Source organism: Parus major, chromosome 2 (genome assembly GCF_001522545.3).
Source record: "Parus major isolate Abel chromosome 2, Parus_major1.1, whole genome shotgun sequence".
NCBI classification, from domain to species: domain Eukaryota; kingdom Metazoa; phylum Chordata; class Aves; order Passeriformes; family Paridae; genus Parus; species Parus major.
In genome coordinates, this window is record NC_031769.1 from 5,395,295 (window position 1) to 5,414,113 (window position 18,819).

Sequence of the window (18,819 nt, forward strand, 5' to 3'; positions counted from 1 at the left end):
CAGGGCGAAGCCATCTCATTGTTTTGGAGAAATTCTCTGGCCCCTTGCCTTCCCAGTGGAGAGGGCAGCACAGCCCCCAGCAGGGCCAGGAATAAACCATGTCCTTGTAGAAAAAACAATCCTCTTCCAGGCAGTGGGAATGTGTGATCCCTGCTCATGTCCTGGAGCCCCTGCACCCCAACAGCCCCTTGACCCCAAGATCCAGCAGGAGCAATGGCTCAATGACATTGTCCAGGGTCCCCAGAGCAGAAACACATCAGCAGAAACCATTTTTAGGGCATTTCAGGGTTAATAAGGTTTTCTCCATTGCCAGGATTACAGGGTTTGAGCACTCTCCACAATTTATTTTAACTAAATAATATGGCTAAAGGGAGCACCAAAGGAATCTTAGTGGAAGAGAAAGGGGGAGATGCTGAAGTTGGGTCATTCCAAAGACTGTGGGTCTGTGAGGTCCACTGAGTCACTGGAGAAAGGAACGTGGCACGGATGGATGCTGTGCACAGCAGTGAATCGCAGGTCAGCTCCCTCAAATTCGTCCGATGGGGACTAAGGCTGAAAATATTCCTAAACTCATTTTCTTTTTCCTCTGGAGGGAGATAAGAGTAAACATGAATCATTCTTCTAAAAGTTTGAGAAGCATTTTGTTCCAAGAAGACTATGTAATTTTTTTTCTTCTTCTTCTTCTTCTTACAGTAACAAGTTCACAGAAAACTTCAGGAGGCTTTTACAAAGGCTTGTAAGCACTTTGAAGCTGGAGACTGTTTTTATATACATACAGCACTTGCGTAACAAAGTCTCGACAGTGAATGGGATTCCAGGGTGCAGTTGCAATAAAGTGATTAATAGTATCATTCATGGTATCATACCTCATTCATAGGTTTCCTGTAAGTTAAGAGGAATACATTGGCAGGAAGACAGTGGTTGTGACTTTAAACACGATACTCTTGGGGGGGAAAAGTTACAGCTAACACATGCACTGACAGGCAGTGTAGAAAAGCTATGCAAAAGGCTCAAGAAAATTGTATTTAGAGCAAAAAGGGTGGAAAAACAAGCCCACAAAGATGTAGTTGTGAGCTGGTTCTGTGGCACACAAAAAGCAAGGTGGATACTGCCACACAGAACAGAAAATAAGATGTGTCTGTCAAAGGGACGGGTCAGGGGTGATCACTGTTTATTCAGGAAAACACAAGTAGGGTTTGGGTTTGTTGCTTCTTAATCTGCTCACTGTGAGGACTGATTTTGTCACCAAAATGTTTGCCACCAAAATGTTTGTCACTTGCTTGTGGCAGAAATCACTGAGAAGGCCAGGCAATATGTGAAAGGGAATGCAAAACAGTTGTCAAAGGAGAAATAAATGTCCTGGCTGTGGGCTACAGCAGCTAAAGATGCATCTGGAACCTCAAGAGGAGTGACAAATAATGGGTCAATATTTCCTATAAAGCTGCTTATTTCATTTGAAAGCAAATAATAGGTCAAAATTCCTGCTTATTTCATCTGGGGATTAAGTTGTTAAACAGCTACCATGTGGCTGAAGTACGGAGAAATGTGTGGGGTGATAAAATATGACCTAGTGTTTCACTGTAGCAGCATCCCCATGATTAGCTAAAACGAGACATTTAGGTCGGTCCAAGAAAACATCAGCCCTGGGGAGCAGGCAGGGTGAGGAACACGGGATCGCTTGGGCTGCGTCCCTACCCGGGCTCCAAACACTCCCTGGCCAGGGCTATTTTTAATCGCAGCGCTATGAAAAGCTGCATTTCACAGCACCTGAATTGCAGGCAGGGACTCGGGAGCACGTTTATCACACGGCTGTCATCGCTTTTGAGGAAACAAGTGCAGGGCGTTTGGGATGTTGTCCTAAAGCCACCCGGTGAGACGGGCACAGCTCCTGCACCGGGGCAAACCCAGCCACCCCCGAGAGCTGCACCCCAGGGATTTCTTCCCCTTGGAGTTTCATTTATTAAATTTCCTCCCATCTTGTTTCACAGGGAGGTGTTTACCAGCTCGAAAAGTTTAAAGTGTTTTCTCTACTTACAACACAAAAGCCCAGGAGTGAGTGTTGTCACTGGAGATAATGTTACAGCTTTGGCAAGATGACACATAAAAACTTCATCAGCCTTCCAAGAATTTCGGAAATAGTGGTGAATAAAGGCAGTGAGCGCTAAGAGCAGGCAGTGCTCACAAGAAGAGCCCTTCCCAGCAGCGCTTTCAAGAGCTGTTTTCTGTTTTCACTATCATTAGAGCTGAACAGCTCAGACTGCTTTTAAATAATTATACTTAACAGTTAAAAAACTCTCCTGTCCTAAAATAAATTTTAGCTAAGATGGTTTGTGCTCTGCAGCCTCATATGACACTCAATCTTTCTCGTGTGACTCTTGTAACAAGTCAAATTCATGTATTTTGATACCGCGCACGTGATTATGATACTTGGATCACTTAAGCCTGCACAAAACTGCAGTGCTCGCATGTCATTTATCTTAAAATCCTATTGTAGCTCTCGTGAAGTGTAATTTCTTCAGTGAATGGAAATTTATACTGACAGAGGTGTTATAAAACATGGAAAATACTGGGAGGAGAGGGCCCAACATTTTCATTATCTTTTTGAGTGTTCACTAACAGGATTTATTTTTCAGCTCAGCTTTGGTTCATTGCAGGTTACAGAGCTCTGGGGCAATTAAAGGGACCTGTTTCCAGACTTCTTAAGCAAAACTCACATTACTTGCAACAGGTGGGAGCTGTGTGCTGTGGCCTGGAGGCAGCAAACTGGTTCACAGGCTTCACTTTCCACACTGGTCCCTAAAGCTGCTTGCTGAAAATCACCCAGCCTAAAGAAACTCCTGGGATCCCAGCCTCTGCCTCCCTGTTTCAAAATGCATGGGTAAGAAAAACCAATTTATATTCATAACCTTGAGTAAATAAATTGTCACTTTAACTACACATTTTATTGTAATTAAGCGCTTCCTGGTAATAACCAACCCACACTATGGAGCTGTTTCTTAATATAACGGTAAGGCAAGTTCTCAGCTGTGAGCAGAATTAGGAAGCTTTTAAAAGCACAGACTGGTTGATAAATCATGGTGATGTTGCACAGTTCTCAACATGTGGACAAAAGGTGGTTTTGCTCAAGAGTTTTGTCCTTATTTTCAAGGATTGCTGATGCTGTGTGGTCAACAAAATCAAATCTCACTGGCCAAATTTCCTGATGGGGTTTTTACCCAGAATTAGCCTGGGTAATAACCTCTGCTCCCAGTGGATTTGCCTAACTCCAAAGGGAGCACAACTGAGGCAGATTTAGACCTTCCCCAGCTTTCTAAGGACTCACTGCTGTCACCTCTCCATAATGCAGCTACAATTAACTTTGTTGGAATTTCTATATTTGAAGCAGCTTGAAATCAGAGCCTGAACTTGCAGACGTGGATGCAGATAGTCTTTGCTACTGTCTGTATGAGCCCTTGGGCTTCACACTAAAAAAACCCACCCGTGTTGACAAATTTGCCCTTTGCAGTCTGTCTTCAATGTGTCTGGCAAAAATAGCAAGTGATACAGCAGACAGAATGGGCCCTAAACTATATTTTTTGATAGCTTTTCTTAGCTCCAGACTAAAGAGCAAGGCATCAGATGTTGACAAATTAGCAGGGAATTTACAGAGCAAAGGGATTTGTTACTAAAATGCCCACAATCCAGCAGTTCTGCTGTCCCCCAGAATTTGAACTTTTCCCTTGGTTTTCAGCTGCATTTTGATTAGAGTGTAAATACCAGCCGCTGGCACATGTCAGCTGGCATGAGAGCCACGTGCCAAAGCTTTGTTCAGGTCGGAGCTTTAGTGTCATTTTACACATCCATGGATTTTGTTAGGACTTCTGAGGCATAGGTCATTATTTTTACCACTGTAACCAGCAGTCATTGTATAATTATTCCTCTTTAAATCCAGGAAAACTTGTCTGGCTTTTTGGGTGGGGAACTTAATTTCATGAAGGCTCTAGAGGACGGTTGATGCTGGATAGTAACCATGCCATTGGCGTGTTACCTGCCCCCAAAAAGGAGAATCCAGGCTCTAATCCATACCCCCAACTCATGCCAGCTTGCTGGGTACCAAAGCACACCCACACTCAAGTTGGAGACTCCTGTGCTCAGACAAGGAGGATAATGTACACCACATGACTAATTCTGCAATAATAGAATAAATAAATTTAATTGGTAAAGGACTGCCTTTTCTATCCTTTTTTAACCCAGGTCTCAGTGCTAAAGGACTGACTGCCTGATGTTTGAGGTTCCTTTCAGGTATTTTCTTCATTGAGATGCACTGTATTTAAAGCTCCTGTGGTTGCCAGCTTTGTCTTATGCCCCCGAGCAGTACTGTGCCTTTTAGTGTTGAGAAACCAGCATTCTAATTCCTCTGGAACACCAGGCTGTGCTGCTTTCTCAGCTCACAGGGGGCCTTCTCTCAACCTCAGGTACAAAAACTATGCCTGCTCCAAAGACAGTGACCAGAAGTCAGGAAAAGCACAGTTTAGAGAGATATATACTTATATATATATATATATATAAGCAAACTACAATCCTAAATTTAGACATCTCCTGCTTTTCAGCTCTCCACAGATTCCCTGTAAAATACAAGTAACAGCATTGATGAGGTGTAGCTCATAAAAAAGTAAATATTTCTAACTTCCAAGAGCATGTGTTGCAGCCAGTTGAAGTCAATGCAGGTTAAATTCAGTGGAAGGTATTTCTACCAGCTGATGGTACGTGACCATTCAAACAGTTTACCAAGTGCCACGGCAGCAAAATTCCTCTGTTTAAGACTGGCTGGTTGCCTGGCAGGAAAATGTGTTCCCAAATTGGTGTAGTAACACAGGAATCACTTCTTGGTGACAACCCTATTGACTGACAGCCTCCAGTAATGGCAGTCTATTAATCTCTTGCTCTGTGGCCATAAAGCATTCTGTCCTCCTTCCATTAAAAGCTGAACGTAAATAAATGCAGCTCCCATTTTACTTGCATTCTTGCTGTCTACAGAGCCTCTGAGTGAGAGTGACAAGCAGAAGGGCTAAAGAAAATGTCCCCATCGTTGGCATGAGGCCAGCCAAGAAGTGACACTGCAGATGTGGGGCTCAGGAGCTGCTGATGTGCTCTGGTTGTTCCACCTTGCTGTGCACAACAGCCCACGTTGCTGACACTGTCAGGGGGAAGGGCAAGGTGTGAAACCTGCTCTGAGCTTGGAGAGTGTCTGGGCCAGGTCAGGGCAGCCTGAAGTGCTGCGTGCCTTTGGGTGGCTGCCAGCAGAACCTCTGGGGTTTTGCAACACCTGAAAAAGAGCCTGGGAATACAACAGCCCCTTGACCCTGCAGAGTCACCATCCCCTGTAAAAGAGGACAGGAATTATTTACCCACATTGTGTTCAGGTGTTGGTGTTTTACCTGGAAATGCAATGCAGGTCTTTTAAAGCACATATGGTGGCTACAGCAGCCTAGAGCCAAAGCCTGTCATCTCTCCTGCTCCCTCACCTTCCTCTCTCCCCAGGCATTTAGTTGGCAGAAGAACATCTTTCAAATTCCAGTATTTTATTTAAAAAGCTCAACTCGAGGTTTTTAAACTGGCTGCAATTAAGATTTAAACAACAGGAAAGTTCTTACAGAGGTGCCGTGTCCCTTTGAAATGGCTTTGCTGAAGAAAATCGTCCATATCCCTGCTGCAGCCAGCTGGACTGCACTGCAGGGTTAATTTTCACTGTTACCTGTGGCCTTGTGCCTCCTGACACACTCAAGGCATGTGTGGAAGGACCAATAAAATATGTCCTGGAGTGTTTGGTGTATTTTTAGAGTTTGTCCCAGATTATTGGCCTTTGTCCCAGATTTCAGTGGTTAGGGTATAAGAATGCCCGGTGGGGCTGAGTGCTTCCTGCCTTGCTCTCAGGAAGGCTTTAATCAGGAAAAATACCCTCTCAGAGAAGGCAAATAATTAAGTTTTTGTGGCAAATCCTCTATTGCCATTAGCAGGAGATGATAAACACTCAAGACCACAGTATCAATAGAGCAAGGCAGATGCACTAGGATTGAAAGTGCAACTTTATTGTGTTGCTTTGTATTGAGTAATGAATTGGACACTATAACAAGGTAGTTTTCCTTTTTTTCTTTATTGGGTGCAGAGCTGGTTTTTACACCATAAAGTGCCTGTCTTGTGGGGAAATGCTGGTGTAACTCTCCTGGACAAAGCTCATCCCACATCCTGCCAGTGTACAAGCAGGGAGCTAAAGTTGTGAAGAGATCTTCACACACCATCCCATCCATCCTCCTGCCTTTGGCAGTGGTTAATTGACCCATGGCATTCCTGGTAAATGCTCATCCAACCTCTTGCTGCAGTGCTCCAGTCTCCCAGAGTATTAAGAGTTTCACCTGCAGAACTTTTTTCCTCCTGTGTAACCTCAGCCTTTCCTGATGTAATTTGGTCCTTACTGAGCTCATGGGAAACAATTCCCCCTTTTCTGTCTTCTTCAGCTTTTTCACATGAGAAGATTGTCTCTCTTCACCCTGCCAAAGCCAAGCAATCCAATTCTTTTGTCCTTTCCTTGTTTTTCTGGTGGTGCAGCATGACCCTCACTCCATCCCTCGGCTCCTTACCCATATCCCAGGGGCTAAATTTCCTTGCTGAAATCCTGGACTTCCCATCTCACATCTCTGACATCCACTCCTCAGCTCTGAGCTCTGAATCCATTCCTCTGGACTCATCCCTCCCAGATGGATTTCAGGTCATTGGGGTGCCAAAGAGCTTTCTGATGTTTTTTTGTGCTTCCACCTTGGTCTTGCCTCTTTACCTGCCTATACCAACTATGTCTTGCCAAGCTGTCATAGTGCACCTTCTGCATAGGGCATTCCATGTGTCATAACAAAGTATAAAAACTATTCTGTTAAGATTCCAGTTACTGATCCAGCACTTTTGTAGGGACCTGAGAGAGACACATTGCCAGTATAGATGCAGAAAAGGTCCTGCTGCACCCAATCATGCCTCTGAGAACTTGCTCCCTTTCCCAGTGCTCCCCAGTATTCAGCTCTTGGACATTTTGGCACATTATCAGTGATAAATGTATTCACAAGTGAGAGCAGACAGCCCTGCAGGTTGTGATGCCAGGGTATTATGGGTTCTTGGCATCAGCAGTGCCTCTCAGTGGATTTCAGACAAATGAAACAGAAATATTTTTATAGACAGACCCAAGTTTTTATCTATTTGTAGGTGTCTTGGTACTCCTTAAATAGGGATTAGATCCCTTGGAAGGAAGACTGCATTTTATGTCTTGACTTTCCTGGCCCTTTATGCACCCAGGCCTCTCTTGCTCCCAAAGGCCACTGATCTTGTCCTTTATTTTTGCCACTAATTTGTATTGAGAAACAGGTACTGGCAGCTGGGAAATTGTCAGCAATACAGAATGCAAACAATCTGTTTTCTATTCTTGTGGTCTATCCATGCTGTGGGATGGTGCACAGACCCTTAAATTGTTCACCTACATTTGTTCAAATGCTTGCAGGTGCAAATGCTCCTAATACCAGATGAGGAAAGAATTAAAAAAAATAAAAATGGAGGGAAAAAGAAGATTTTTTAAAAAAACCAAGGATAGCTTGAAGCAAGGATGAGAAGAATGAAGAACATATGGCAGAGGTACTGGTTGGGGTATTCTGGTGTCCTGGTTCCAGCTCAGGATTCTGCAGAATTTCTGATAGGCTTTGCTTTACTTATCTCTTAAGTCCAGATCAGAATGGAAAATACAGACTTTATCCACAGAAGTAATTAAAATGTTGCACTCCCTGGCAGAGGAGTTAAAATCAATTTCTCAGATGCAAGACGAAGAGGAATTGGCCAGGCTTCTGCCATGGGGAAAAAGATGCAGGGCTGTGATGCTTGGGAGTACAGCAGAAACCCAGTGCTGCAAAAATCCAGCAGCTCTCCTGGGATGCCTGTTCTGAGGGCCACATTGCAGAAGGCATGGGACAACCTCTCCGTTTCTCTTGGCAATGGTCTTGGCTCAAGGACATTTTCCACACCTCAGGAAATATTTGGCTTAGCTGGGAAAAGCCCAGAGAGGTGCATAAAGAGTGGCTGGAGGTGTAGAACACTTGCCATTGAGATAAAGCTGAGAGAGAGGAGTGTGTGGCCTGAGGAGGGGACTGAGCTGAGACAAAACAAATTGCCAAATACGTGCAAGGCCTGCTGCAAAGAGGAATGGCACAATGTGTCCTTGTACCTTCTGCAAGTAGGGTGAGTAATGGGCTTCAGCTGCAGCAGGAAAAACATAGGTAAAAGACCAGGAAAAACATAGGTAAAAGACCAGGAAAAACTTTCCAGTGTTTCAGATAGTTCAGCTCAGGGATATTCCCAGAGGCTCTTGTGGATTTGGCACTGCAGGAAGTTGTTAGACAAAGCTCTTGCAGGGATGGTTGAGGTGTTGTTGATTGTACTGGGAGCCTCTTAAAGGGATTTATCCATCTGGTTTTTTCCTTTTTCTTCCAGTAGCCACTGAAGTAATTGGAATTCAGTTCTTCAGCGTTTGGGAAGTCCTGTCACAATAGCAATCCCCTGTTTGTAATCAAGAGGATTGCAAGAGCAATCAAATGCATATTGAGCTGATGTGCAGCTCCCAGGATTGTGGGGGCACAGAATCAAGCTGAGAAGTACGTGTGCCATAACTGTAAAAGTTGCTTATTCTAAAGGATTGAAAATCCAGCTTTTCTTTCACAGGGAGATGCTGCACATGAGGAATATCACAGGTTATATTTAGTGTTACAGGGGCACTAGGGAAATCTCATTAGAGCCCAACAACAATAATCTGTTATAAAGGGAATAGGAGCAATTTGTAAGCCCTCAGAAAAATATTGTGTCTCTGTTCTGCCTTGTCCTCACTGTCTGCTGCTGCTGCTGTAGGACACAGCTTTCCTGAGAGGAGGGTCTGTGCCTGCCTGCTCAGTTAGCCCCGATACATCACATTTTATTTGCTGGGAGACTTGAACAATGAGCAGCAAACACTTCTGCTCCTATTTTAAACACATGGAAACTGCAGAACAGAGAAATAAAATGACCTGCACAGAGTCACAGAGCAATTTCATGGCAGGGCTCAGACCAAAGTCCAGCTCTCTTGCTCCCAAACCCATGTGCCAGCCTTTCTCTTTGTTGGCCCTTAATTTTAATCACCGTCCAATAAATTCTCTTGGCCCCTTCCAGCTGACTTCCGTGGGAATAATGCAAGGTATCAAAAAAAGTCACCCAGAATATCAATGCAAAAGAAGGCAGTATTAGATGCAAAGAAAGAACTGATGGAAGGGGAAAAACAAATTTTACAAAAAAGAATAAAAAAGAATCAGTTCTAGTGCCAGTTCCATAATATCATTCCCCTTTTAATTTGTGCCTGATCAAAATTTAAAAAAAATTAGATTGCTAATATTAATAAGTGAAATGAATCTTGAATTTTATAATAGTGGAGGAAATGAAAGGACCAAAGTAATATTGTGTTGTTAACTGAGATTTTAATAATGATTCTGTCCTCAGTTGGTGCATTTATTCCACAGAAAGTAAATCATTAATGAAGAGGAGGGGAAAACAGTTTTGTGGTGATGGATTTTTGAAGGAAAAGTTTAATTTTGCTTAACTTGTAGAAACTCTGAAATATGCTTGGAGCAGTAAACCTAAACTACCACCACCTCAAAAACAGTTTGTAGAAGTGGAATTTAGCCAAGGGGCTGACAGTGCCTGGGATAGGATGGAGAGATGTCCAAGGCTCCATTCCAGGAGAGCTGAGGTGAGTGAACAGGTGGGTTAGAGATGCTGGGGCTCATCCCACATTTTCTGTGGGGTTCTGCAAGGTCTGCTCCCACCGTGCCCTCTGCAGTGGGGAGGGTGGACTCAAACCCTTCTCAGTTCTGTGAGGGAATTTGAGAGAATCCTTCTCCCAGGCGAAGGAGAAAGCCCATCAAGGCTGATGTCCCCACTACCCACCACGACCTTCAAGCACCTCCAAGCAGTCCCCAAAAAAGGCTCCCTGGAGCAGCAGCCCACATCACACCAAGCCCCCTGCTTTGATGTGTCAAGCACAGGGAGGTTCATGGTCCCACAACGGTGGACAAGAAAAACATCTCTGCAGCTGAGATTTCATGCCTGAGAAAAAGCAAATACAGCACACACATCCCTGTGTGTGTGTGTGTGTGTGTGTGTGAAGGAGATGGGGGAAATGCAGAATTCCCCTGATTCCTTAATGAGCACAACACCCCGACAATGAATGTAGAAATTTGCAAGTTAAACCACATTTCTGTATTTAAATTATCAAATCAATAAAGAGATGTAAGCATTAAACAACATTATATGAGAGCCTGGAGTGTCACCACAAAAAATTAAGACTATGTAATTAAAAGTACAATGCAATTTATTTTTATATCGTTCTTCATTCAAATCAACAAATCTTATTACTTACCCAAAAATGTAAAGCAGGCTGCAAACTAATTCAAAAGATGAAGACAAAGTGGTTATTGAAAAACCTATGTTTCTTGTTCCCTTACATCTGGCAACAGTCATGATTTAATATTTTAACTACTGTAATAGGTTATACTGCTGAAGAAAAGTGCATTAATTACTATGGGAAACCTAAAGAAATCTAATTAAGAACAATAAAATCACTCTTATTGACTGGGAAAAATAAAACTATGTAAAGGGAAATGAGGGATGAAAAAACTGACAACACACAAATACTAATAAATGTCTGCACCAGTAGGAAACACTGTGCTGTTACTGGGGGTGTGGATTTGAAGTCTGGCTGGAGATCACAGTTTGGTTAAAGCTCTTCTCTCACCCACTGGAAGCAGCTTCTAATTAGCTGCAGCTCAGGGAGCTGAGTTTGCTCCAAATGCAGCCCAACATGTCCATGCAGAGTCTGTCCCACTGGCTGTGTCTGGAAAAACACACCAGTATAGGAGATTGAGCTGCATTTCTGGGTGTAGTGGGGAGAAATGGAATCATTATCTCAATAGGTGCCATCCTTCCTGCAAAGTCAGAGAGGACACGGGTGAGAAAGCAGCTCTGTGTCCCAAATGTTCAGCGTGTCCTGCCTGGGGACACCACAGGGAGAAATCGCCACAGGCAAATCAGAATCTATCTTTAAACCACCCACAGCCCTCTGAAGCCATGTAAAAGGAGCCTTTCCATGTGAAATATCCACCACCTTGTTTGCTCAGTCCCAACTAAAGCCATCTGTTGGCTTTACTATAAGGAAGGACTTGCACCCCCATCCATGCATTCACAGGATCCCCAGGGATGCTCTGGGAGCAGGTGCATCTTGTATTGGCCAGAAACAGCAGCCAAATGTGTTAGGAGGTGTTTGTCTGTATTTTCCAGATGTGAAACTAGATGGGACTGTCTGGTTTTGTAATTTTAGGGATTGGGTTCTGGGGCTGTGATTTTGAGATTTCATCCCACATGATCTTGAGCATGCTTGTGATGGAAAAATGTTATTTCTGCCTACCTTGACTGCCCTCATTCCTAAAGATCTCACCATTGTCAAAATGTCTGTGGTTGTTAAAAAGAAGAGAGAGGATGCCATAGGGATAACATCTACACAAAACACTTAAACAAATACATATGTTTTAATTACTTCAGCTGTTATTAGTAGTATGACTGCATTTTCAAGCCAGAGGTAACCCTTTGATCATGTGTATTTACTTCACACACAAAATAGACAGCAGCAATTTGGCCAATTCTCTGGTACCAAATCCAGTAGCTTGTGTATCATTCATATTTCCAAATATGATAAATTACTAGTATAAATTTTGCACAGTCCTTCCAGGATTGCAAATCTTCATCAGAGGCCAGAAGAATTGTCTGAGGAATAAGGATTTCTCAATTCAATGAGTGCAGGCTGCGTCAGAGAGGAAGAAACAGAGTGAAATCTTTGCAACAAATGATGCTATTATGGATGTGTACTTGCACAGAAAGCCAGAAAAAGGGCACTGCAGCACCTCAGCTATATTTTGGAGGTATCACTGACACCCAAAGTTGCACAGCTTTGTGCTCAAAGGTAAGCACGTTCTCCTTTTCCCACCTTCGCCCACAGGAAACAAGGTTGCAAAGCAAAAAGCAAAGGCAGGGCTTGTTTGAAGCAGTTTTGATTGACTGGGGGTTATCTTGCAACACAGAAAACGTCCAAGCAGCAATGCCTTTTGATTAGCAACAAATTTTTATGTTGAACCTTGCAAAACACACAAGGATTACCCAGGAAGAGTGTCACATAGACCATGTGCAATTATCCACACAAAGTTTGCAGAGGCAGCCTTTAGATATAAAACAGGAATAAGCAGAGCTTAAATTCACCCTTTGGGAGGAAGATAGAAGGGTGTTTGATGTGGTATCATCTGAAGGCCACTGTTTTAGGACTTGCCATACTGTACATGCTTTGCTAATCCAGGATCCTTAGTCACAGGGCTTTGTACAGTCTGTTAGAGCTCTGCACAGCCAGACAGCAGGGCTGCTGCAACCCCAGCTCACACAGGGCTGTGGCTCTGGCCCATGCATGGAACTGGGGGCTTGGGGTCTTAAGAGCTGTAAGCTGTTGCTCAGGGAAGGAATGATTCAGCTAGCTGAGAATGGGACTGCCTCTCTGCTGTGGCATCCTTCAGTCCAGCTGTAAATCTCTGCAGCAGGGAGAGCTGCACCACCAAATGTCTGAGGTGCACCAAGAGCACCAGGGCAGGGGAAGGTTGTGAGGGATTAGGGTCAACTCATAGCAGATATTTACAGAGTAGACTTCTAAGTGTGAGCTGGGCTTTCCAGGCAGCAAGGAGAAATGTGGGGGGTTATTATGCCATTCACCTGCTCGGTTTCAAACATCTCCTTTAGGAAGAGATGAATCACTGTAGACTCCATCAACAGTATTGACTGGCTCTCCATTGACTCACAGGGGAGCCACAGGTGACCTGCCCAAGAGCAGATTTCTGCTTTATTGGGGTGAACGTGCTGAGAGCTTCCTGCCCATGGTGCAGGACTTGGCTGCTCTGAGCAGCTCAAACTGGGGCATTCCAGTCAATAGCTGCTTCAGCAAGCTCAGTAGTTTTGGAGAAATTACACCCCTCAGGAGTTTGCAATGTTAAGTAGATAAAAGAAACAGCAAGTGGGAAACAGAGGTGCCCTGTAGGAAATAGGAAGGAATTTCCCAGTAGGAAATAAAGTCTGTTCTTCCTGCTCCTGCACCACATGCCTCAAAACCTGTGTCTCTTTTACAGCAGGTTTTTATGTCTTCACGGAGAGATTAGCTCAGGTGTGAACTCATCATGCTGATGATTAGTCCATGATGACTGCTGCCATCTCCCTCCAAACTGAAGTGGTCCTGTTGTAGCCATATCTCATTCCCCAGGCTATTGCTGCACCTTATCCTCAGAGCATCAGCCGCTTCTGAGGAAGTCTTGGGCCATCAGGAAATAAACTGTCTGGGTCATCAAGAATGTGTGCGCTTGAAAGAGAGAAAAAAACCCATCAGACTGTAGGAGTAAAAAGCAAAAAACCAGCCTACATGTGTAAGAGTGGCAGCCTGTACAGTGTGGTGTGTGTCCACACGTTGTTTCAGAAGCCATCTCCCTTCGGCTGTGATCACTCTCGACTGTTTGCAGTCTGTGTGCCGTGACGTGCATGGAATATTACTACGAAAATGTGCATTCTTGTTAATAGGTATAGTTTAGGATGATTGTTAGCAGAGCATAAGGCCTTATTGATTGAAAGTGGCATATGGCAAGGATGTATAATGATTCACTTTGGCTGCTAGTTCGAAATCCTATTCATGGGTGAAAAAAAACCCTGCTCTCCTTTGCAGTCAGGCTTCATTCTTTCTGCAGCATGTTTTTCAAACCGGGCCATTTTACAAGTGATCCCTAGGAGAGATTTCCTGCTCTCCTGGGTGTGTGCTCAAAGCTCTTTTCAGTCTTGCAAGGGCAGGTCACAAGAACAAAAGCTGAAGTTATCATATGCCTCCCTTTGAGCAAAAGGTTGTCTTGCAGTTCCCTCTCTAAAACATTTTTTTCTGGGCATTTTGTGTTTAGGAATGGTGGTGGACTTGAAAATCTGATCACAATAAATACCAGGGATAGGTACAAAGCTGATTCCTAGCAGCATTGCTTGGTGCCTTGTGGGAGAGGGTGTAAATCCTCACCTGCAGAAAGAGCTGTGTGGGAATGGTTTTGATATTTTTTCCAACTGCATTTTTGAAAGACAAAGATGCCAGTGCTCCAGCAAGCTGCAGGAAAAGTGAGCTTTTCTCTGGATCCAGCTTCTCTTCACGGGGAGAAAGGATGCATGTTCCTACAAGGCATTAGCAAATACAGAGTAATTAACCTGAGGTAAAATCCCAGTGAAGGCAAAGCAGACAAAGTATTAATAAATGTGAACTGACAGAGATAAGCCCTGAGGACCTCATCTATCTTCCCTGTGTGTTAGCAGGTCCAAGTGAAGCTGAAGTTGTCTCACCTGGTTTGCCTTGGGTAGACTGACAGACCTGGCACTGGGTAAAGGTGGCACCTTGTGAGTCCTGAATTCTTCCACCTCCCATCAGTGGTGCTTTTGAGGGATCTGTGGGACCTCAGAACGAGTGTCCTGAAGGATGACAGCTCAGAATGGCACTGCCCTGGTGCTCAAGAGCAAATATGGCTCCAGCTCTTGGGGTCAATACTGACCCCAGCACCCCCTCACCCACCACTGCCAGGAGAGCAGGGCAGGGAAGGGTTTTGCCAGGTTGGCTGGACATTGGGGGAGAAGGTGGTCCCAGCAACTCAGAGTTATCTGGCAACCTTCACTGAACAGGGAAAAACTGCAGTGACTGTTCCTAACCCAAATGGATTGGCTCATACAGAAGATAACTGAGAGGAAAAGTGTATGATCTGTGTCGTTCCTATAGGCCTGAAAATCTTCCTGACCTTTATTTGGCTGATGTTCAGTGATATCTGGACACTTTTCATGGCAACAGCACTGAGAACAATTCAAATGACATTCACTTCACTACTGGAGGCACATCTCTTGTGTTCCCCCACCAGCAAATAAAGAGCAGAGCCTTCATATATGTCTTTTCTGGGAACTGATGCTTTCTAGGAATTGCTTGCAAAGAATTAAGTAATCTATTTGATTGTCATCCAGAAGTCCTGGGCTCGCTAAATGATCTTGCAATTCTTTTTTCCAGGAAGCTGCTCCTTCAAGATGGTCTCAAGGATTTGCCTGTAGTAGGCAAAACAGGGCTCCCTTGAATAAACGAACTCTGAACAGGCAAATAAATGGAATGTCTTTCATTATACCTGTCACCAGTTTATTTACTCTGTGTCCTCTTTCTGCCATAAAAGTCTTGAGTGATTTCAGCACAGTAAAACATCTGCACTCATTTTCAGAAAATAACAACAAGTGCCAATGTATGAAATCACTATTTTCTCAGAACGCCTATTGTTCAGCGTCCGGCCCTTATTGTTTCTCATCTCCTTTGAGTGGTTTACAATCAAATCCGCTTTATTTACAGTGAAAAGCAAAATATGTCAGAGCAAGACAATTGACTATAAGCCTTCAGTCAATAACAGCTTATTTTTGTGCATGCTAAAATGTAGTCATTTCTTGTGTTCATTGAAACCAGTGGCAAAATTCCCATTTGGAGGTGTCATTTCAGTCCTGTGCCAGGTGCTGGGGTCCTGCTAAGCCTAAACTGGTACACCTTACCATCCACCTTCTAAACCTGGATCCAGCACACACAGATCATCCTTCCATAGGCCCCAAGAGCCATCCTGCAGTGAGCACTCCCAATTAAAGCCTTTTATCAAACAATACTTTAGCATTGTTCAACTGGTTTGGTGATTAGGGACATTTGTAAGATATTGAGCTGTCAGCAGGCAGATCATCTCTATCCCACAGTGGCTCAGTCTTTACTCTTGGTTTGTGGCCAACATCAACTCCCACTGAAGGCCTTTCTTATATAGTTTTCCAGTGAATGCTTTCCATGGGGTCATCACATCTCAGAGATAAACACTGAAAAGCTGAAGCATGCTATTAAGCTTCTTAAAACATTAGAAAGACAATCATTTTGACAGAAGAGATGTTAATCACACTTCTATAAAAGCTTTTCATCTTCAAAGCATTTAACCAACATTAATTACATGTAATTGGCTTTTCCATGTACATCATGCAAAACACACCTTTCATGTCACTTGTCACTGCTATCTTACCCGGGATCTCTGAGACAAAGCTGTGCCTCTTCAGTGCAGCACAGCTTCCTGAAGCCACCTGAGGCCTCATCTTGCAAATCCCAGAGGGCAACATTTAAAACAGCAGTTGCACAGAGTATCAGCACCTCACCTCAACTGAGAGATCTGGGAAAAAAATAAGGCCATCTTACCCAGGTGCCTGCAAAGCTGCGTCTCCATCTCCCTGACAAAATCAACTGAGGAGACTCCCTGAAGTTTTGCTGCCTTTGCCAGGCCCATCCAGGTCCCACACCCACACTTGTGTCTGCCCAAAATGTCCAGGATGCCCTAGCCAGAAGCAAGGTGCTCTCTGGACTCCAGCAGCACTGCATTTGACAGGCTAGAGTGAAAAAGAGAAGGGAACACATTTCCCACAAATGCCTTGTCCTCAATCACCCAAGAAGTTGAGAAAGTGGATCCATTCCTTTCATCTGTCAGGGGATGTCTGAAACCCCCACCTGCCACCACCCTGCCCTGCTTTTCCTGCATGACCTTTTCGTTGAAACAACTGCTACATTCACCCACAAACAACTTGAAAAACTTAAGATTTTTATCCCAATTTACAGCGTGAGTGAGAAGAAAAATAAATTCTTGCCCAGTGAACCGTCAGGATTCAACTAGGAAATATAAGTTCGATGTGTCCTTGGAAGAGCTGGCTAGTATTCAAGCTCCCTGTAGCTCAGGGCTGAAAGAAAAGGATTTTGGAAGCGTAAGTCACAAAAACATAAATTTCACCAAAAAGGATAAATGAAGAAAATATCCAAGAAAATTAAAAAAAAAGAAAAAAGAAAAAAAAAAGTTTACAGGAACTAGATTACAGAGAGTTTATCCTGGACGTGAGCACTGGTTGGAGGATAAGATTCACAACAGGTGAGTTGAGCACTCTCTGGGATCCACAGCACCACTCAGGTCAGGAGGTAGGTGAAGGTCCTGATAAGTGCCCTCCCTCTCTTCGGCTGCCTTTCAAAAGGCACTGTTGAAGGTGATATTAAGCTTGTTTTCATATTGAGTATGGAGCCATTTACAAGCTGATTAGCTCCATCACTGTTTATATATGTAGCTAATAGACCTAAAAAATGTGCTGTTAGTTCAATGGCTCATAAAGGTATGAAAGCTCCACCTGGCAGCCCAGCATTCCTGCTTTGCCTTGAAGCAAGTAAAGTTTGCTTAAATTAAAGTTTGGGTGCTTTCCCAAGAGTTCAGGACTTTCCTCACTTTTATTCTTAGCCCTCAACTTTTATTCCTAACCCTAGATGGCTACAAAGCCCGGAGAGTGAGTTTCCCATGGAGTTGTTTGGGTCTGGGGTAATAGGTTCTGAGCCTTTCGAAATGTCTCGCACATTGGAAGACTCTTCATCCCTCAGGAGCACCTGCCAGAGAAAGGGAAACCTGGGTGGTGTGGCCAGGATGGGCAGAAAAGCAGCTGAGATGTGCACTAGAGGATTCAAAGTGCCCAGAGACCTGACCTCAGATCCTAGAGAGATGTTTAGAAAAGCATTGAAGTGGCAGGTTCCAGTGCAAGGCACAATTGTGCCCCTGAATCAGCAAGATCCCGTACAAATCCCACACAACGTCACCTGCTCTCGGTAGCTGAGAGGCTGTTTACATTGCAGACTTCTTCAACACTTCATTCTCAAGATTATTATTCAGTTATTGGCCACACAGTTCTGTCAGACTACTCCCACCCTGGGAGTTAAGTAAGTGGTTAAGTGTGTTATTGGTTCAGAGCTAGGACACTCCACCTTGCTGGACTGAGCCCTGTAATCTATTCACATTTCCTTCTGCAAGTAACCCCAAACAGGCTGGGAACACTAAATGCGAAGTTGCAGGAGATGACTGTGGCAATTTCTGAATGACAAGAGCATTTAAAAGAAATGTCAAGAGTCTGTGGGCTGCAAGCTTTTATGTTTCAAGGAGAAACAAGAACAAAGGAGGGACAATAAATCAAAAGCAACAGCTTAGCATGCTCCATCTCTGAGAGTTAACCTCTTGAAAGCCACATCCCCGACACAGCGAGGGCCACGCTCCTTTGATCGGGTCCATTATTTTGTGCAAAGTGATGGAAGCAGCAGGGTGGGCGCCTCCATGCATGCCCAGGGGCCATGTACACTGTGCTTTCCTTGACATGTGCTATGCATTTATGGGTTAACATCAAACATGAGCTGATTTATAATTTTTAATCAAAAAAGGATTATAAGCTAATAAATCCTAATAACGTATTCTGTCTGGAGGTTATGTGTGGTGTAGCTGTATAATATACTGGTAGCTTTGCTCTCCTGAGCCTGGAAGATGGTGTAAAGTTTTCGATTTCTCAGTAAACTGTTCCTTGAAATGCTTAAATGGATCAAGACCCTCCAAGCACCATGGTACAAATGATGATCCCCTTGGGTAGAGCCTTTCCTGCTGTCACAGGTTCTGAACGAGACACACTTGGAAGCTTGCAGCATCCCTGTGCCATGAGTATCTTCTCTCAGACTTTCAGAAGCCAAGTATTTCTGGTTAAGTGCTAATTATTGGCAGTTAGCTAGTTGAACCTAGGCACTAAATATATCAAACACATCACTGATGTTAGTCAGGGCCCTAAGGAGTC

The 18,819-nt window shown here is 43.9% G+C and overlaps 1 long non-coding RNA gene across 3 annotated transcripts; it reads left to right on the forward strand.

Annotated features, from left to right (window-relative positions):
• LOC107201070 lies at positions 1-15,296 on the forward strand. 3 transcript variants are annotated; one of them, XR_004500365.1, is made up of 5 exons: positions 1-516; positions 694-2,878; positions 3,932-9,781; positions 11,807-12,046; positions 15,188-15,296. It is a non-coding gene; the product is annotated as an uncharacterized LOC107201070 (long non-coding RNA). The 3 variants fall into 3 exon arrangements; XR_002001451.2 differs by having other exon boundaries at positions 1-2,878; positions 7,520-9,781; XR_004500364.1 differs by lacking the exons at positions 11,807-12,046; positions 15,188-15,296 and adding an exon at positions 9,936-10,751 and having other exon boundaries at positions 1-2,878.
• Positions 15,297-18,819: the final 3,523 nt, after the last annotated feature.